Source organism: Danio rerio, chromosome 5 (assembly GCF_052040795.2).
Source record: "Danio rerio strain M-AB ecotype USA chromosome 5, GRCz13ab, whole genome shotgun sequence".
Taxonomy (NCBI): Eukaryota; Metazoa; Chordata; class Actinopteri; order Cypriniformes; family Danionidae; genus Danio; species Danio rerio.
This window is the reverse complement of record NC_141025.1, coordinates 3,825,001-3,847,500: the sequence shown is the minus strand read 5'-3', so window position 1 is coordinate 3,847,500 and position 22,500 is coordinate 3,825,001. Positions and strand designations below refer to the sequence as shown.

Below are 22,500 nucleotides of genomic sequence, written 5' to 3'. Positions count from 1 at the left end.
ACTTCGTTCACTTCATTCTGTAATTTAAAAAGGACTAAATTCACAACGCACGACATGGCAAGCTGCATCCAGGATAATACCCCCCCCCCCCCCCTTCCCAAAAAATAAGAGTATAATAGAGTGACTTTAAGGACTCTTTCTTCATAGCTCAGTGTGGGAAATACTCCGGCATCAGTCATTGTGTGGATGTAGGTCACGGGAAGCCGGATCGGGAAGCTTTTATTCTTCTGCTCTAAATATCTAGACTGTGACTCTGAATGCTCTGAATGAAAGACGTTCAGGCAGAGAGAACGCAAACGGCAGTCACTCAGAGCGCTGTAAAGTTCAGGAGTTGATGAGGAGAAACTCAGAGCTGCTATCTCTCTGTTTGAAGTCTAGATGAAAGAGCAGCACAGAATATTAATGCACTGCTTTCCCAGTCTCTCCGTGCATGCAGTCAGTTCACTCAAGCCCTGAGAGTCTATCAGTATTTGTGCTGAATGTAGAAAAACATCTTGTGGTTTATTTGTAGGGCTTTTCTCAATGTGTGCAGTTTTAAAAGCAGCTTGACAGATAATGCAGGTTTAAAAATGACAATAAAATATTGTTTAATAATATAAAGAGGTGAATGTTAAAGTGTACATACATGCCTGTATGGGAGAAATTAAGACTGTAATTAAAACGCTGATTACATGTTACCATGATAATTTTTGAATTGTCCTGTAATAATAATAATAATAATAATAATAATAATAATAATATATGATTATAACAACAGGAACAAAAAAATAAAATGGGCTTATAACAAAAAAAAAATAATAATAATGATGATGATGATGATGATGATGATGTTATAGGATTATAACAACAGAAATAAAAAAATAGGCTTATAACAAAAAAAATAATAAATAATAATGATAATAATAATAATAATAATAATACAGGATTATAACAACAGGAACAAAAAAATAAAATGGACTTATAACAAAAAGAAATAATAATAATAATAATAATGATCATGGTATAGGATTATAACAACAGGAGTAAAAAATAGGCTTATAACAAAAAATAATAATAATAAATAATAATAATAATAATAATAATAATAAAACAATAATAATGATGATATAGGATTATAGCAACAATAATTAACAAATAAAATAGGCTTATAACAGAAATAAAAAATAAAATAAAAATAATGATGATGATATAGGATTATAACAACAGGAACAAAAAATAAAATAGGCTTATAACAAAAAAAAAATAATAATAATAATAATAATAATAATAATAATAATAATAATAATAATGGTATAGGATTATAACAACAGGAATAATAAAATGTAATTAGCTTATAACAAAAATAATAAATAATAATAGTAATAATAATAAAATAATAATAATGATGATATAGGATTATAGCATCAAGAATTAAAAAATAAAATAGGCTTATAAAAAAATAATAAATAAAAAAAAATTATGATGATATATGATTATAACAACAAGAATAAAAATAGGCTTATAACAAAAATAATAAAAAAAATAAAAATAATGATGATGATATAGGATTATAAAAGCAAGAATAAAAAATAAAATCGTTGTATAAAAAAAAAATATTATTATTATTATTATTATTATTATTATTATTATTATGGGCTTATAGCAGCAATAATAATAATATCAATATTATTAATAATGAAAATAATAAAATAATGATAATTTAGGCTTACAACAAAATAAATAAATAATAATAATAATAATAATGATAATAATGATATAGGATTATAACAAGAATTAAAAAAATAAAATAGGCTTATAACAAAAATAATAAATAAAATAAAAGTAATGATGATGATATAGGATTATAACAGCAAGAATAAAAAATAAAATAGGCTTATAACAAAAATAATAAATAAAAAGAATTATTATGATGATGATGATGATGATTTAGGATTATAAGAACAAGAATAAAAAATAAAATAGATGTATAAAAGAGAAATATTATTATTATTATTATTATTATTGTTATTATTATTATTATTATTATTATTCATATTATTATGGGCTTATAGCAGCAATAATAATAATATCAATAATAACAATGAAAATAATAAAATAATGATAATTTAGGCTTACAACAAAAATAAATAAATAAATAAATAATAAATAATAATAATAATAATATTAATATAAGCGTATAACAGCAATAATAATATATTAATAATGATTATGGCGATAATGATAATAATATAACAACAACAATAAACAATGATAATAAAATAAATAATACTACTATTTAAACTTTGCTTAAAAATATTTAACACTAGTATTATAGTTTTTTATTTGTATTTAATATAATCTGTATTTATTTTAAATAGTTTATTATCACAATCATTTTAATGATTTGAAAACTATTTCAATTAAAGCTCTTTTATTTAATTTATTTTAGGACTTTCAAACTTTTTAAATGTTTGTTTTATCAGACATAAATCTGATTTACTGGACATTTGTTTGGAATGAAAATTTGTAAATATAGATGGACATCCATCCATCCATCCATCCATATATATATATACAAAATAAAGAATAAAAGACGCATACAATGCAATAATAATAATAATTATAAAAAATGTATTAAAAATGCATTAAATCTGGTTTAAAGTGAATTTTTAAATGGAAAAAGACACAAATAGTACAATACACTCACTTTTTCCTGCCAGCTGTGTAGCTCAGGTCAGAAATCACATCACATCCACCTCAAAAACACATCCAGATCCAATTTAAATGGAAAATATCCACCCAGACGGCCTGAATATGGAATATAATAGGAATTCCCTGGGGGAAAATTCAGAAATTTCTCCAAAAGAGAATCCAGAGATCAGAACAGGAGTGTGTTTCTCATTGTGATGCAGATGTGAGGATTGTTCACAGACGCAGACGCTAATGTCAGCTCTCATTTATATTCTGACACTTTAGACGAATGCTTGCTGCTCTTTCTCCCTAATGGAAACCAATAACAGCATGTTTGAATGAAGAGATGAGGATAATGAGCTTTATTGTCCACCAGTGTGTATTTTACACTTAGACGCTCTTATCAAACACACACACACACACACACACACACACATGCTTCTCTTAGCTGTCAATCAATTTACTCTCATACATTCATTTTCCTTCAGCTTAGTCCCTTATGCATCTGGGGTCACCACAGCCGAATGAACCGCCAACTATTCCAGCATATGTTTTACACAGCGAATGTCCTTCCAGCTGCAACCCAGTACTGGGAAACACCCATACACACTCATTCTTTCACACACACACACATTTATACACTATGGCCAGTTTAGTTGATTCACGTGTTTCGCATGTGTTTGGACTGTGGGGGAAACCAGAGGAAACCCATGCCAACACGGGGAGAACATGCAAACTCCACACAAAAATACCAACTGGCCCAGTCGGGACTCAAACCAGCGACCTTCTTTCTGTGAGGCGATAGTGCTAACCACTGAGCCACCGTGTTGCTTTCTACTGTCATACAATCAGAATTATTAGCCCTCCTGTTAAATTTCCTGTTTAAATTCTTAATAGTCAGATAAAACAAGTAAAAACTGACACTATGCGTGTAATATTTTACAGTAATATTTTACAGTTACTGTCATAAAAAAAATATGTATTTGTATTGAAATGATTATTATAATACGCAACAACAACACCAGTTTTCCATAAACTGTGGGTTAGTATAAAGGAATTAGAATTAGAAAAATAGCATTAAATATTTATGTTATAACATTTTATGGAATGAACAAACAAATAAATAACAACAATTTACTAAACAAAATTGAATGGCTAAAATTCAAGCTCATCAACTTTTTAATTCGGCAGCAAATCACACTGCGCTTAAAGGTGCTGTATGTGAGTTTTTGACTCTTCTAAAGCACAATAATACCATAATATGTTTGCAGATATTTCAGAAACATCCTCAGTGAACATTCTTTATCTGAAAAACAATGCTGAAGTCAGATATTCTGCTTTGAGAATGTGCATTACGTGCCGGAACGTCTGTCTTTGTTTTGGTCATTTAACCCGCTCACTGCCAGTTTAGCCAATTATATTTCAGCACCCCCGGGCTGCCTTGGTGGAAAACAGCGTATTTCATTCATTCAGTCAGCAAAGCTGTGAATGCATGCGCTTGTGACAGAAATGCGATCTCTGGTGGACAGCAGCAGACTCTGAAATGAGAAGCAGATTCAGAGTTCCACATGAGGTGGTTATTAATGAGCAAATAATTTAAATATTATTACATCGTAACCCTGTGTTCTAACTAGGATTGTAACAATATACCGGTATGACGGTCTACCACGATTTGAACGTGCACGATTATCATACCATGAACAATTGCATATCAGCGGTTTTAACCCTTAAAGACAGAGACAGCCGCCCGCGGCTAAAAATAAGTATTGCTCTTAAATGTTTAATAACTTTTGATCCGCTGATCCGATTCATACAATTCAAAGATTGGCATAAAGAAGAGAATCTCAGCTCTGCAGTGCTGTATCACACTTGGACTTTCAGAGGCTCCGGAATCAGTGCGGTTACGTCATCAAAATTTGACAACGCTGATTTGACAAAGAAACGCTCGTCATTGTGTCTCCGGACAAACCAGACATGATACTTTGATGCATTGTCCCTCCTCCATGCCCAGATTGGTTCAAACTCGCTATATCACAACCAATAAGCATAGGTTTCACTTTTGTTTGTGGACCAACATGAGCTTTTTGAACAACACGGAATGAGAGATAGGCATACATTTATGCGCGGCTAAATAAAACGCAAAAAAAAAAAAAATTTGCATGAAATAATTCTCATACTAAGTACTTTTGCATGCACAGCAGCACAGAAACATGACAAAACAGTGACACAGCAAAGACGAACTGCTGCTCTTGCTGTTTTCAAAAGACGCAAATGAAGGTGCAGCTGTTTGTCTGCATTGCAGACAACCATATCCAAATCCATATCCACAGACAACCATATCCATGCTGGCACATAAAACCTAAGGATGTTCCATATTGAATCTGGTTTCGTTATGTAACTATTTATAGTATAGTAAATATTTATATCTATTTTTTTACTGAGGATTTGCACTGTTTATTTGGACTTTATTTGGACTTTGACACATTATTTATTATTTTCTTATTTTTTTATTTGTTCATTGTAAGTGGTGTTGTTTATAGTAACTGAAAATATATTATTTGGAAAAAGTCAAATTTGCTTCACTGTTCTATTATTTTGTAACATTTGTAACATACCGTATACCGCAAAACCGTCAAACCGTGGTATTGTTTTAGACGATTATCATACCGTAAAAAATTCATACCGTTACAACCCTAGTTCTAACAACACGCTACGTAAAGAGATATGCTGTGATAAACAATTTGGCTGTTTGTACCAAACGAAACACAGCAGAAATTTAGACAGCCAGTCAGAAGCACAGAATATACACTCACTCATGAAATGGTAAGGCTTATAATCCATTTAATACATATTAGCCCTCTTTAACTTTATTAATTGTACATGCTGAATAGTTTTATGTCGTCAATCTGGCAACCTGCACTTGCGCGTGTTTTGAACCAGGGTTGCAATTTATCTTTCAGTTTTATTTTGAATTATTGTGCATCACTACAGTACTATCAGTGTGACGTTGACATTTCAAATCAGAGGCAAGAGCTTCTCAACACTGAAGGTCAAACACAGCGCTTATTGTGTTCTGGACAAAACGCTTCATGACATTTACAATCACAAATGTCCTCGTGAAGTAAAATGACCTTTTCCTGAAGCCACGCAGAACAGCATATTAGATGTGCTGTATTAATAACACACTCCATTATGAGCTCAATCAGCGTCTCTGCTGCTCTGTGGAAAAACACTGTGCTTAGCTGAAGTCTATAACTGTAAAGTTCATTAATGATAATAGACATATGCCAATATCTGACACTGTTAAGTGTGACGTCACACGAAGGGGCTTCCGGGTCCAAGCACTATATCAAACTGTATGGATAGACTCAACCAACGGTAATAATGAACGTTTACAAAGCGATGTATTACTTGTGAAAATCACAATCCCAATGCACTCACCGGCCACTTTATTAGGTACAATTGTTTATTAAGTTTATATCTAGGTCTGCAGAAGAGCATCTCTGAATGCACAACATGTCCAACCTTGAAGCGGATGGGCTACAGCAGCAGAACATACTGAGTATCACTTCTGTCAGCTAAGAACAGGAAACTGAGGCTACAATTCACACAGGCTCACCAAAACTGGACAATAGAAGATTGGAGAAACGTTGCCTGCTCTGATGAGTCTCCATTTCTGCTGCCACATTCGGATGGTCGAGAATTTGGCATCAACATCATGAAAGCATGGATCCATCCTGCCTTGTATCAACAGTTCAGGCTGGTGGTGGTGGTGTAATGGTGTGGGGGAGATTTTCTTGGCACACTTTGGGTCCATTAGTACCAACAGAGCATTGTGTCAACGCAACAGCCCACCTGAGTATTGTTGCTGACCATGTCCATCCCTTTATGAGCACAGTGTCTCCATCTTCTGATGTCTACTTCCAACAAGATAATGCATCATGTCATAAAGCGTGAATCATCTCAGACTGGTTTCTTGAACATGACGATGAGTTCACTGTACTCAATAGGCCTCCACAGTCACCAGAGCTCAATCCAATAGAGCAGCTTTGGGATGTGTTGGAACGGGAGATTCGCATCATGGATGTGCAGCCGACAAATCTGCAGCAACTGTGTGATGCTATCATGTCAATAAGGAGCAAAACTCTGAGGAATATTTCCAGTAGCTTGTTAAATCTATGCCATGAAGGATTAAGACAGTTCTAAAGGCAACAATGGGGTCCAACTCTGTACTAGTGGTGTACCTAATAAATGCCGATGAGTGTGTTTCCATGCCTAATATCCAATAGCCAGTAAGTGATTGTTTTATAAATTAAAGAGCCCATATTATACATGAAATAGGGTCATATCTTGGTTGTAAGGGTCTCCAACAACAGTCTAATATGCATGCAAGGTCAAAAAAACACTTTCGTGGTGTTATAATCTGCATTTATTTTTACCTAATTATCCCAGCGACTCCCGTATGAATCGTCCAGTGATTCATTTGTTCTCAAACCCCTCCTTAGCGCGAAGCTAATCTGCGCTGATTGGACCAATGATAGCCTGTTGCGATTGGTCGACTGCCTTCAGTCAGAGAGTGAAATGTCCAACAGCTAATCAGCAATATAAAAGTAATCACAGTTCATACACGCTCGATAGTGTAGGCGTGGATTTTAGCTGCCAGTGGGTCAATGTAAATACAGACTATGGACTTGAAAATTCAGACGACTAACTATTTTATTGAGCAAAAAACAGTTGAGGAGATCTCCTAGCTTCTCACTCTGCTCTTTTCACAGACACACACACATATATTGCACACACACACACACACACACACACACACACCTCCGGACGACAGCGCGCGCACACGCACACACAGACACACACAATACTCCTCTTCCACGGAGCTCCGTTAACAAAGCAGCAGGCGTCGCGTTTTTAACGTGACTTTGCACCCAATATGAGAATATAGCCAGTTAACCTGATACAGTACACTCGGTTACAAGTAACAAATCACAACTAAATACATTTGCAAGCTAGAGTCAACGAGGCAACTTTAATGGCACGTACTTACACTTGCGAAATGGAGGAAGAAACCCATCCTGACATGTCCAGCAGTAAGTTACTCTTTACTGATCCTTCCTTTAACAAACGCAGATGAAGTATTCTTTGTAGCATGAAGTTTCCAGTAGTTTCCAACTGCTTGGCTATATTGCTGAGGTTTCATGTTTGGGTAGAGACTCAATATAATATCCATCTGCAGTGTGACTTCAATCAACCAGCATGTTTGTGTGTGTGTGTTTGTGGGTGTGTGTGTGGGTTTCTGCGTCAGAGGGCGGGGCCTCAGGTTTGAAATCTCCCGGGTTTGCGCGTGCACGTGAATAACTTGGTTTCGTTCGTACGTCATGGCGAAACACCTAATGAATCGGTATCAAGACGACTCGTTTGAAGCACTATGAGTCGACTCTGTTATAGATGAATCAACAGTTTTAAACACTGTACACTTACAGATTTAAGCCTTAGCTGGATACTTCACTTCACTTAGAGCTGTGTTACACACTACATGGAGGGGAATTTTCAAAAACCCATAATATGGGCTCTTTAACGTCTTTCCGATGAGACGTTAAACTGAGGTCCTGACTCTCTGTGGTCATTAAAAATACCATGGCACTTCTGGTAAAGAGTAGGGGTGTAACCCTGGTGTCTTACCCTCAATCGGCCTTTACATTCATGGCCTCTCTATCATCCCCATTCACCAAATTGGCTCTATCATGGTCTCTCCACTCCACCAATAGCTGGTGTGTGGTAAGTGAACTGGCGCCGTTGTCCTGTGGCTGCCGTCGCATCATCCAAGTAGATGCTGCACATTGGTGGTGGTGTAGAGAGACCCCGCTAATGATTGTGAAGCGCTTTGGGTGTGTGACCAAACACAATAAATGCCCTATATAAATACACATTTCATTACATATGGCTTAAAAGTAATCGCGAACAAATATTTTCTTAATTCAAATGAGAAGCGGCTTTGACCCGGAAACAAAATTCCATACATCACAACTTAACAAGTGGATACGGTGATTATTAGCATGCACAATATTGATATAACCCTAACCCTAATGTGTGTTCCTGCATGTTATTTCACATGCCAGTTCATTTATTTACTTTAAAATATCAATGTCTAGTTTACACTATTACACTATTACACTACTATGATTATGGTAAATCTGTCGGCGATTAGTGTTCAGCAGTCTTTATGTGTGAACTATTTAACAAAGAGTCAAAGAGGCCTCGCTGACAAAAATCCAACATCTAGCATGCTAAAGGACTCATCATTTCAGAAATGCCTAAATAAACTCATCAACAAATACATCAAATAACCTTACTTGGTATTTTTGACTTGTACACTGGATTTCTGCTTCATCCATGTCTGTCACTGACTGCTGTTTATCTTACATCTTGTGGTCAAATACACTGAAAAAAAATTCAAAGATGATTCCTTGGATTTACAATTATTTTTTTTCAAGTTAAGTGGTTGTAAACTATTTATTTGGGCTAAATTTAAACAAATTGAGTCAAACAATACTCAGTTTAATTTGACTGTTTAACCTGTTAGCCAGCACTCAATTTTGGGGATTTACACCTATCTAACTTTAAATAGTAACAGTTCCTGACTCCAGTAAGCTACAAACACAAATTATGTATCATTGGAAAGAAGACACTTTGAGCTTTACTGTGGTAAAAGTTGTATGTTAAAATATATAAAAAGTTATACATTATGAAGTCATGAGGAAAAACATTTTTTATTGTGTTTAATTTTAGTTTTCCATATAGAAACACAGGAAAGCATTAATGTAATGTCCTAGAAAAAATATGACTTGAAAGCCAAGTATTTCATATGTTTACATTATAAATTTGATGAAGATAGCATGCAAAATGAGATTACTGTAAAACGTTTTCTGAGGCTGACCACACCTACTGAAGGTTTCACTATTTTTTAAATTGTAAAATAAAGAGCAGAAATGTATAGTATGAATGATTTATTGGAGCACAAGTAGTACATTTCAGCTACATGACAAAAAACTGAATTAGGATTCTATTGTAAACAAGTGTGTTTTTCCTCTTGAGCAGCAAACACAATTTACTCTGATGCCCATTTATTCATATTTTAATTTCTACAGATAGCTTAGCTTATAGCAGCCATTCAGATGAATGACAAAACATACTGTATGATAATAACAAGCATTACTGAAATATTACCAAAGAGACATTCACACTTATAGGCACAAGCAGGCTAAACAGAGAAGAACTGAGACGTAAACAATGAGGTAATGAGAGTAAGTTCTCACTGTTAGAGAGAGCTGTCAATCATCACTCGATCAACAGACAAATTGTTTTCAGCAATTTTGCAGAAATCATTTTTTCAGTGTAGGGCGTACTCACACTATTCTATCCGAACCATGCCCAGGCCCGTTTCCCGGATCGTTTGAGAGTTGTGAGTGCTCTGAAACGGGCTGAGGCACGGTTCAGTTGGCCGACCCAGGCCTGGTTCACAGAGGTGTGCCAGAGCGCGGTTCTCTTGTGCTCAGGCGCGGTACACTTGTAATGCGAGCGCAAAGCGCACCAGAGACCGAAACTGAAGAAGAGACATGACTTTTTAGGGACTGTTTCATATAGATTTATTAATCATTCTTACCGTTCAGTGAACACAAACTGTTGTAGACGCAAACCCCTCACTGCACCACAGCTGCAATCCTCCTAATACCTGCAGCACGAGGACTTCATGAATGTTTATAAGCGTCGAAGTGGTGGATCTGTTGGACGAAATATTTGACTGCGTGTCACTGCATATCAAATGATTAAAAGAATATAACTAAAGAAATCTCCACTGTGCTGAGCGAGAGCGCTTCTTAAACTGACCAGCGCATCATTGATGACGCAAGCGTGCTCAGGCTCGAATTTAATGTGAATGCGGGCTGTCGGAGGAGATGGGAGGGGGGACAAGCATGCTTTGGCCTGGTTCAAGGCAGCTGTAAATAGTGGGAGTACGCCCTTAGGGCCTACTCACACTATGCCATCCGTACCGTGCCCAGGCCCGTTTCCCGGATCGTTTGAGAAGTGTGAGTGCGCTGTATCGGGCTCAAGCACGGTTCACTTGGCCGGCCCTGGCCCGGTTGGAAGAGGTGTGCCTGAGCGCGGTACACTTGGGCTTTGGCGCGGTACGCTTGTGTGTGAGCGCGAAACGCGCCAAAGCCCGAAACCGAAAGCGAGACATGACTTTTAAGGGACTGTTTGATATGGATTTATTAATCATTCTTACTGTTCAGTGAACGCAAACTGCCGTAGTTTATTAAAGACGCAAACTCCTCACAGCACCACAGCTGCGCGCCATCAGCAGACCTCCTCATTCCTGCAGCACGAGAGCTTTATGATTGTTTATGAGCGCCAAAAGTGGCGGATCTGTTCGGTAAAATATCTGACTGTGTGTCCCCGCATCCCTAAGGACTGTTTGGCGAAATATTTGACTGCATGTCACTGGATAACAAACGACTGAAAGGATATAACTAGAGAAATCTCCACTGTGCTGCTGAGTGAGAGCATATGGCAAGCCGTTTTAACATTTAAACCTTGTTCTGACTATCCATAAATATATTTAGAGATATGATTATATATTTTGACAAGTCATAATTATAATTCGACTTGTCAGAATGACAATTAGAGATTTCTGCAATTACAATTGTACTAGTACGAAATCAGATTGGAGATATCTGCAAATATATTGTGACTAGTCATATTCCTCCATTGACTTCCATTGAAAAATATTTGCAGATATCTCTAACTGAGTTTTGACTCGTCAAAAATCCAATTCAAGATATCTACAACTGTAATTCGACTATTAGTAAATTAATTAGAGATATCTTCAAATATATTTGTAAATATCTCTAAATATTACGAATTAAAGACATCTCCAAATGTATGACTAGTAAAAACTCAGAGATATCTCTAATTACAATTGTGACTAGTCAAAACTCATTTAGAGATATCTGCAAATATTTTTCAATGGAAGTCAATGGAGGAATATGACTAGTCATAATATATTTGCAGATATCTCCAATCTGATTTCGTACTAGTACAATTGCAATTGCAGATATCTCTAATTGTTATTCTGACTAGTCGAATTATAATTATGACTAGTCAAAATATAATAAGAGATATCTCTAAATATATTTATGGAGTCAGAACAAAAATTTAAATGCTAAAAAGGCTTGCCATAGAGAGCGCTTCTGAACAGCGCAGCAGCGATGACGTAAGCGTGCCGAGGCCCGATATGGTGTGAGCGCGGGCCGTCGGGGGAGACGGGAGGGGGGACAAGCGTGCTTTGGCCCGGTTCGAGGCAACTGTACCTAGTGTGAGTACGGCCTTAATGTCATGAAGTCCGAGCAAGGCTTTAAGCATGTAAAGTACAGATGATGGTGTGACTGGGGCTTGATTATCTGTTAGAGACGCTGCTGTGCTGTCAGGATCTCAGACTACAGTGTCTAATCACTGTGTGTCTCTCTCAGAGCTTAATACTGCTGTGATAGATGCTCTTATGTGTTCATTACAGCCAAAGAACAGAGAATACTCTCCCGTCATTACATTTAGTCGTTTAGCAGATGCATTTGTCCAAAACTTACAATTATGGAGGCATTCAGCCGATTCAACAAGAAGAGGCAGTACACTCAAGAAGTGCTCATTATACAAATGAACCTATTCGTGCTCAGAGAATTTGTTGATTGACAATACCAGATAAAACAAAGAAAATGTTTATGAAAATGTTGCATGGATAGAGCACCAGCTTAGTGTTCGTTGAAGTCACAGTGAAATTAAAATTCATAATTTCAGTAGTTAACATCGGTCTATAAGCAGTGTTGGGTAAGTTACTTCAAAAATGTAGTTAATTACCAATTACATCATTAAAGGTGTATTTAAATTACTATGTCTGACAAAGTCACTCGGTTACTCAAGTTATTTAGTTTGCTTGAGTCAACACAGCTTAAAATTCAAAGCATAAATGCACTGCACGATTCTGGCAAAAATGTGAAGCACGATTTTTTTTTGCTTAAAAAAATCAAGATCACGATTCTGTACATATAAAATAAAGGTTGATATGATTAGTCTGGGCAAGGCAGTGGCGCAGTAGGTAGTGCTGTCGGCTCACAGCAAGAAGGTCGCTGGTTCGAGCCTCTGCTCAGTTGGTGTTTCTGTGTGGAGTTTGCATGTTCTCCCTGTGTTTGCGTGGGTTTCCTCCGGGTGCTCCGGTTTCCCCCACAGTCCAAACACATGCGGTACAGGTGAATTGGGTAGGCTAAATTGTCCGTAGTGAATGAGTGTGTTTGTGTGGATGTTTCCCAGAGATGAGTTGCGGCTGGAAGGGCATCCGCTGCATAAAAAAAACTTGCTGGATAAGTTGGCGGTTCATTCCGCTGTGGCGACCCCGGATTAATAAAGGGACTAAGCCGACAAGAAAATGAATGAATGAATGGCCTATTATTATTGTTAATTCTCAAACGGTGGTAAAACAACAATAATAATTAATTCTTTTTTTAATAGTTAGTTTTAGTTTAAACTTCATTGTCCGTTCTGCTTGATACAGAAAGGAAATTTGTCTTCAACACTGTATTTAGGACAACAATTACAAACATACAACAACGACGCAATAACAACACTCATCAAGACAACAACACAAGTTAAAAGTTTAAAAACCAAATTAGCCCCATGCACAATACTGCAAATCATTCTTGGCAACCACCTCATTCACTACAAACATTGATCCGGTTTAGAACAACAACTGCCATTGGGATAAATGACTTTTTATAAGCATTTCTTCGTGCTTTAGGAATTCTAAACCTGCGTCCTGATGGTAGCAATTCAAATGCTGAGTGAAGGGGATGTTTTAGATTAGATTAGATTCAACTTTATTGTATTTACACATGTATAAGTACAATGCAACGAAATGCAGTTTAGGTCTAACCAGCAGTGCAATAGCAGCAAGTGCAGGATACAGGAATAAGTTATAAAGTGCAGTTATAGAAAACTGTGGTGATATTTACAGATGGATGTACTATGAACATTATATACAGGTTGGATAAGCTATGAACAGATTTACAATATATGAATATATGTGCAGGTTGCTATCAATAATCAGTAGTGTGCAGATAGATAAACATGATTACAAGTGTATTACAACAGGGTTTTTCAAAGTCTAAGACAGTGAGCCTCCCTTTTGACACAACTTATCCATTGGCGCCCCCCCTCCTCCCAAACACGCACACACACACATACAAATATATATATATATACACACACACACACACACACATACAAATATATATATATATATATATATATATATATATATATATATATATATATATATATATATATATATATATATATATATATATATATACACAGTATATATAAAGACACAGACAGATGTCAGACTGTTAACTCACTTTTATCATCATTTGCATGAAAGTGCAATTATTTAGAGTAATAACAAGTATTTTAATATAACGTTTTTAAAACTAGGATGAGGGTTAATATGAATAGAACAGATCCAAGAACTGTCCATCCCAGTCAAAACAGTCAAAGTTTAGCGGGTCTCATGCTGTCATTAGCCAAAATATTTTGACAAACCACACATAAAGGTCGTGGTTCATCAGCTGGTCCTGTCCACGTAAATCCTAAACTCAAATACTGATCATCATATCGTCGTCTTTTGGGTTTAAGCCCTGAACTTGAAGGCTTTTGTGGCGAGGGGGCGTGGCCGAGAGCCGTTGAAACGGAGTGAGGCCACCGCGTAAGTGGATCTGCGGTGCGCACCTGCCTCGGATCCCACGGAAGGAGCTCTGGATCATAAAAGGAGGAACCAGGGCAGAGGAAGCCGAGAGAGGACCGGGCCGGACATATTTTACTTTTGCTTTCAGTTTGACGGCAGTCTCAATGAGGAGCTGCCGTCACTGTTATTAATAAATAATTTTAAAACTGCGTCGGTTCTCCGCCTCCTTCTTCACGGCGGCCAAAGGGCTGTGAACTTCATTACAGCTTTGAATCGGGGGGTCTCAGAAACCGACCCATTGTATTAGCAGGCATATACCTGTATTGCCGGGCTTGCCAAACAGAAGCGAATTCACAGCTATGGCCTTCTGGGTAAAAAAGGTTTTCTTATATTTGACGTATTATTATTTTTTTTGCTTTATTTAATTAAAACGTTTAAATATAATAAAAAATACATATAATAATTAAACTTAATAATTATATTTTTATAGTATTATATTTCTTCCCGCGCCTCCCCTGACATGCTCTGGCGCCCCCCAGGGGAGGCGCGCCTCACACTTTGAAAACCCCTGTATTACAATATATAAATATTTATGTACAGGGATAGATGAACATGATTACATATAAGTGTATATGTTACAATATATGAATATATGTACAGGTTACTATTAATAGTCAGTAGTATGCAGATAAATAAGCATGATTACAAGTGTATATGTATAGTGGGTGTGTACATAATTACAAATGCCCATATGCAGTGGGTATGTACAGTTCAATAAGTAAACAGTTCGATGTGGTGCAGTGAATGTGCAAATTTTAAACGTGCAAATGTTAAACAGTGCAGTTATTGCGAGGAGTTTAAGTTGGAGGAGAGTGGGGGGTGTATTGGGGGGGCAAAAGAGTCAGTGTGGGGCAGAGTTCAGGAGGGAGACAGCTCTGGGGAAAAAGCTGTTCCTCAGTCTACTGGTTTTTGTCCGGGGGAGCCTGAAGCGCCTGCCGGAGGGCAGGAGAGAAAACAGTCTGTGAGCGGGGTGATTCCTTCAGAATACTGCGTGCTCGGCGCAAACAGTGTTTCTTCTGGATGTCCTCTATGGCTGGCAGTGTGGTCCCTGTGATGCGTTGGGCAGTTTTCACCAGCCGCTGCAGTGCCTTACGCTCAGCAACAGAGCAGCTACACATTAAAGATAATGTGTATTATCTTTAATAATCACAACTGCTCTTTTTCCATAAAGGAGTGAAATAAAATCTGCAATGAATGTTGTTTGTGAGCAGTTATCTTATTTGCCTGATTGATAATTTGACCTAGTTTCTTCTTCTGTTTAAGTGTTGTGTTACCAAACCATGAAACACTCCTATACCTCCACCCTGAGGGTAGGAGTGTGAATAATCCGTGTTGTGGGTGAGTGAGGTCTTTCAGGATGGAGGCAGTTCTCTTGTGGACTCTGTGATGGTAGATAGTCTGCAGAGAAGGCAGTGGGGACCTGATGGTCTTCTCTGCAGTCCTCACCACTCTCTGCAGACGTTTGCGGTCCGTTACTGTAGCGTTGCCATTCCATACAGTAATGCAGTTGGTCAGGATGCTCTCAACCACACAGCTGTGAAAGTTGCTGAGGATCTTCGATGACAGACTGAGTTTCCTTAGCTTCCTTAAGAAGTACAGCCGCTGTTGTGCTTTCTTGACCAGCTGGGTGGTGTTCAGTGTCCAGGGGCCTCATGTACGAAGACTTGCGTGGAAATCTTACTAAAACATTGCGTACGCACAAAGCTGTAAATGTGCGTACGCAGAAAAAATTTCAGATGTATGAAACACTGCGTACGCCGAATCTCACGCATATTCTTTTGTACATCTGAATGAAGGTGAAACTGAGCGCAACATGCACGAGCACAAAACCCCTCCCTGCCTCCTCCCCCGTATAAATATGCTAATGACTATTCTAATGGAAAAACCCAACGAAAAAGCAACGGCAAAATCAAGCAAAAAGAGAAACTTTGAACAGAATGTGAATTGGAGGTGCTCCTTTCGGAGGCAGACCGGAGAAAAACTGTGTTATTTGCAAGTTTGTTCTCCGGAATTAACAACAAAAGAAAAAAATAGAGTGGGAGAGTTTAGCTGATGCGGTTAACACAGTTGGGTCTGAACATCGCACTGAGTGCATTAAAAAAAAGAAATAGTGTGGTTTATATCTGTAAAATGTTGCAGGACGCTTAACAGTCTCAGTGGCGCTACTCGTAAGACGCATGTGATCATGAATTGATACGTTCGAGCATGAACTCGGCTCGAATCCAGCGTCTGATGAACTCTTTCTTGTTTTTTTCCCCGCTACATATCAGATTTTGCCCACTATTTATCACGAGAAAGACAAGTAGGAATCATCAATAAGTTCATATCAATAAGCAACATATTTTATTTGCACATTTATTGAATGGAAATGTTTCTGATTCACGCATGCAAATTCATCTTCAGATAGTGTCTTTATAGCAATGTGCGTGCAGTAGATAGCTCAGATTACATTGGGAAAACAGGCGACTGCTGCAAATTGTGCTTTAATGTTTAGCTGGTCAACTGTATGGTATGGAAACCTTATATACCTGCTAGATGAACCCGTCTCATACAGCTGCCATTGCAAGGCTCAGACACTTTGTAGAGTGCAATTTAACACAACTGCCTCTAGGAGTCACCAATTGAAATAAAACAGACATGCACAAAAAATGTGCGTACGCCAGCCATGAAGCTGCCGTGGAGCTGCGCACATTCCCACGTTCAGTTTATTGTTAGTAAATCCAAACGTGAGCGATTCTGAGCGTGAAACCTGCCGTACGCAAAGTTTTTGTGCGTACGCAGCGTTGATACATGAGGCCCCTGGTGAGGTCCTCACTGATGTGGACCCCTAGGTATTTAAAACTGCTCGCTCTTTCCACTTCAAGTTCGCGGATAAACAGTGGCTGATGAGTTCTGATGTCTATTGCTTATGCTGAAATTGGTGGTTTATTGACACCAAAGAGCGCCTCGACACTTGCAAAGATGATCAAATAGACACGGTACCTTAACCTGTGTTGATCTGAACTCATTTTGAAATGTGCAACACCTCTTAAAGTGAAACAAACCCAATGTCTGAGTTATTAGCCCCTTTCACACATACAGACCTTTCCGGAAAATTACTGGCAATTTTCCGGAAAGGTTGTATGTGTGAACAGGCCCTTTTTGAAAATACCGGTAAATTCGTTCTGGCTATTTTCCGGAAAGAGAAGTTGTAACATTACCGGTAATTTGCCGGAATGCTGCGCTGTGTGAATGCAGAAGGAAGATTGCCGGAAAGAGCGCGTGCACGTCTAGAACGTGCTGACGTGAGACGTCTACTTTAGCCAATCAGAAAAGTCAGACGCATTTACGTGCGCGCGGTTTATGAGAATAAAAGCCTTTGAATATTTTCCCAGACACATTTAGCTGCTAGATGTTAGTCAGATAACGCTTATATGTTCATTCTTAATGCTAACTGTGTAAATAATTATCGATAAAATGTTTATGATAATCCGTTGTTTGTTTACTCTCAAGCATTGCGTGTGCCCGTGAGCGCCCATAGCGCCAGCACACACACATATCATGAACATCTCGACATGTGAAAGTGTTTCTCTATGTTTTCATTGGAGTTGTACTCAATACTGATCCATCCAAAGAGTTTGTAATTTAGTCAAATGTTTACAAACAAAAGCACAGCTGTTTAGAGCTCATTTCTGGTTAATGATGTCAGAATTTACCGGCGTTTTGCGATGGATGTGTGAATGCTCTTTTCCGTAAAATTCCGTAACGTCCTCGCCTGTGTGAACAGCGCTTTTTTGAATATACCGGTAAAGTCGTTCCGGAAATTTTCTGGATATTTACCGGTATCACTGTGTGAAAGGGGCTAATGTTTAAAACTGATATTTTAACCCCATTGATTGGGTCTATCCATATTTTACCCAAATTTAGGTTGAACAAAAGAAGTGCATTTTTGGAGTCTATTATTAATGCCTGAGTTCACAAACTCGATCACATTATCTCTGCTTTATAAAGGTGCTGTGCATGCATGTACATCTGGAGCTGTTGTCCCTGCAGATAGAGGACAGAAATGGTGTATATGTGATTTATTGAACATACTTTGAAATAGACTCATTTCTTTTGTCTGCTGTGAGTCTCTGTAGATCACCTCTTTATTATTGTGTCGGTGTGAACAGACGGAGGTTTCTCCTCTCTGGGGTGTAAAATGCTGATGTCTGTGTTTCCCTCTGACCTGAAAGAGGCTGATTCAGTCATGTGGATCTTACAGCCATTTAAGAAGAGACGTGTTGAAAACCGAACAAAGGCTATGAGCGCATTTGTTCTTCACTTGTTTTATTATTCATAATGTCATTTTTTACTGAACACGTAATGCAGCATAATGCACTCCAGTACAGTGTATGACTGAGTGATCGGGGTGAGCGAATGTCAGGATGTTTTAAGCTGCAGTGGGCAGAGAAAATGGTTCAACCTGTCAACTTTATGTCTGTCTGTCTGTCCATCACTCTGCCTGTTAGTCGGCCTGCCCACTCATCTGCCTCTGTCTTTGTTTGTTTATCTGCACATCTCCTTCTCTGTCAGCCCATCTGTGTCTGTCTATACCAAGCGGCAACCTCCCGCTCTCTGCAATTCATCTGAAATCCCGCTATTCCTGGCCGCTCCTGGCTCCAAAACAGAGCAAATTTCAATTGAGCCCACTGTTAGAATGAACAACTTTACAGCAGAAAAAAGGTGTTTTTAGCCTGCTACAAAAAAAGATTTAGGTTAATACAGCTAATATCACCCTTCATGACGACTGTGAGGGGGGTTAATGTTTTTATAACTCATCCATTTCCTTTATATTAAGTTATATTAAGTTTGCATAATTAAGGGCGTGGCCACTTGATTGACAGCTAGGTCTCGTTGGTCGCCGTCACGTCACCTCAGCTGAATCCTGCAGATTAGCCACTGAACTCGGCATATTTATCGTATTTCTGTGTTGTTTTATGTGGCTTTACACAGTCAACTGCCTTTTGGACTTATAGAGTGGAGGAACTATGACGTCACTTTGTAGGCTAATCGGCTGCTAGCATAAAACTGGTTCCCTCGTAAAAATCCCTATAGGATTTTCCCATAGGCTTTTCGAAGATTGCGAATAATAAGCTCTGTGTTCAGACACTGTTCATTACACTTACACGTTTTGTCCAGCCGGATAAACCTTACATGAAAATACAACTTGGAGCACTTTTGGATCTTAAATGCAAACGCAAGACTTGAAAAGCTAACATTAGGCTATAAACGGACTACAGAGCTCTCGGGGCGCTCGTCTGTGACGTCAGCCCCACCCTGCTACAGACGACTTATCAAGCTTATTTTTAGAAATAATGTCCATGACAAAGAGTTAATCTCTCTGTATACTATTTTATAATCCACGCTTTATATTATAAACTAATAAATGCGCAAAAAAAAAAAACATAGACCTATGTGCCTTTTGGGTAGTTTTTACGTGGGAAATACATCTGTTTTGCTTTACGGTTGTTCTAAAAGTTTTAAAACTGCGTGTATAAATCTGCCTACATAGTATTTTCATCAGACATATTTAAATAAGTGTATCACTCGCGTGCACAGCCTGCTTACCTCAACAGATGACAGAAATGAGGCGTGAGGAGGAACAAGTCTATCTGCAAGCCTGCATTTAGCAACTTGATAGCAACCGTCTTTTTAAAGAAGCATGGCCGTATTAAAAATTAAAAAATTTGCTGTAACTGATGTGTTTTATGTCGTAGAACAAAACGTGAAAATATCTTGAATTGGTGTTAGCCACGGACCTTATTTAAGCAATTTTACTGAAACCCCATTCAAAAAACCTGTTGACTTTGGAACGAGGGAACCGGAAGTGCTAAAATGCTAACTCGCTTCCGGGTTTTTGCATACAAATTGACGTCATAGTTCCTCCACTCTATTTCCTTCAATTATTAGATGGCATGGCATGCTGAGTGCACTTAATTGTGCTCACAAACCATTCACGTGGCCTCCGTTTCCCATGTGAGTAAAGTTATATACTTATATACCATCTCTATACATGTATTTGTTTTATTTAAGATCATTTATCGTTTATATTTATATTTAGAGCTGTAATGCACTGCAGAATCTGACTGATTGATCAGCTGTAGGCTCTAGATCAGTCATCTGAAGTGTTCTCATACAGTGTTATGCTGGATTTCATCAATAGTCTTACATTAACTAACACAGACTATATCGGAAGTGTTTGGAAGTAATTTGCGTTTTCCTCCTGTTGAAAAACCTCATTAGAACAATGTTTAGTGGCTCAATGTATTACAGCAGTGTTTTTAAAAGTCTAAACACTTTATTGATATAGTGTACAGCCAAGCACAAGTGTTCAGAATACAAACGAGTCACAGGTGATGAAGTATTAAGCGTTTCTCCCAAAGTAAAGTGTGTCTGAACCAGGTCCAAGCTAAATACCAGCAGGTGTCTGTAGCTCCGTTCACTCTCCGCCTCTTTGCCCTTGTTTGGTATCCCGCCGTGGGTGTGATGACGCGTGACCAAAATTGGCCACGCCTACTTGTGGCTTCTTTTGCGTTCTTCAGAAACCTATGGGTGACGTCACGGATACTACGTCCATATATTTTACAGTCTATGGTCTATACCAGCCTATTTGTTTCTCTGTCAGCCAATCTGTCTGTCTGCCTGTCTGTCTGTCAGACACTCTCTCTCTGTCTATCTGTCTGTCTGCCTGTTTGTCCATCTGTCTCTCTTTCTCTGTCTGCCTCTCTTGTCTGACTGCCTTTCTATCTGTTTCTCTGTTGGCCTATCTCTCTGTCTGCCCGTCTGTCTCTCTCTCTGTCTGTTTCTCTGTCTGTCTGCCCCTTTGCCCATCCATTTGTCTCTCTCTCTGCCCATCTGTTTGCCCGAGAGTCTGTCTACCCATTTGCCTCTCTGTCTGCCCATCTGTTTGTTTACGAGTCTGTCTGTCTGCCCAGTGCCCACCCATCTGTCTGTTTGCCTGACTGTCTGTTTGCCCGTCAGTCTGGCTGTCTATCTGTTTCTCTGTTTGATTGTCTGTTTGTCTGCCCTCTGTCTGGCTGCCTATCTGTTTCTCTGTTTGATTGTCTGTCTGTCTGCCCTCTGTCTGGCTGCCTATCTGTTTCTCTGTTTGATTGTCTGTCTGTCTGCCCTCTGTCTGGCTGCCTATCTGTTTTTCTGTTCGTTTGCCTGTCTGTCCGTCTGTTTTGTCTCTTTCTGTCTGCTTATTTGCCCAGCTTTCCGTCTGTCTATCTATCCATCTCTTTCTCTCTCTCTCTTTCTCTCTCTCTCTCTTTGTCTGTCCACCCATCCATCTGTCTGCCCGCCCGTCTGTCTGTCTGCCTATTTGTCTGTTTACCCATCTGTTTTTCTGTTGGTTCGTCTGTCTGTCTGTCCACCTGCCCATGTGTCCGTCTGCCCATCTGTCTCTCTGCCCATTTGTCCATCTTTTTGTCTGTCTATCTGTTCATCTGTCTCTCTCTGTCTGCACACCAACCCATCTGTCTGTCTACCTGCCCATCTGTCTGCCTATCTGTCTATCTCTCCCTGTTTCTGTCTGCCCATCTGTTTTTCTGTTGGCCTGTCTGTCTCCCCACCCATCTGTTTGTCTGCGTGTCTGTCCATCTGCCCACCCAACTCTATTTGCCCGACCGTCTGTTTGCCCATCCGTCTGTTACTCTATCTGCCCTCTGTCTGTCTGCCCATCTATTTTTTGTTGGTCCGTCTGTCTGACTGCCTGCCCACCCACTCATGTCTCTGTCCGCCCATCTGTCTCTGTCTATCTGTCTGTCTGCCCGTTTGTCCATTTGTCTCTCTCTCTCTCTCTCTCTCTCTCTCTCTCTCTCTCTCTCTTGCCCACCTATCTGTCTGTTTGCCCATTAGTCTGACTGCCTATCTGTTTCTCTCTTGGCCCATCTCTCTGTTTGTCTGTCTGCCCGTCTATTACTCTGTCTTTCTGCCCATCTATTTTTCTG

The 22,500-nt window shown here is 38.6% G+C and overlaps 1 protein-coding gene and 2 long non-coding RNA genes across 40 annotated transcripts in view; 1 reads left to right on the top strand and 2 right to left on the bottom strand.

The window, feature by feature from the left end:
* The window catches only part of LOC147843792 (uncharacterized), a 1,319,745-nt gene that overhangs the window by 917,891 nt on the left and 379,354 nt on the right, over nucleotides 1-22,500 (bottom strand). The gene's annotated exons all lie outside the window — the stretch shown is intronic.
* Nucleotides 1-22,500, top strand: part of tspoap1 (TSPO associated protein 1) — a 252,455-nt gene that overhangs the window by 84,671 nt on the left and 145,284 nt on the right. The gene's annotated exons all lie outside the window — the stretch shown is intronic.
* Nucleotides 9,690-16,620, bottom strand: LOC147843796 (uncharacterized). The gene is made up of 3 exons (XR_015490943.1): nucleotides 15,025-16,620; nucleotides 12,061-13,902; nucleotides 9,690-10,695 (listed from the first exon to the last, which is right to left on the bottom strand). It is a non-coding gene; the product is annotated as an uncharacterized LOC147843796 (long non-coding RNA).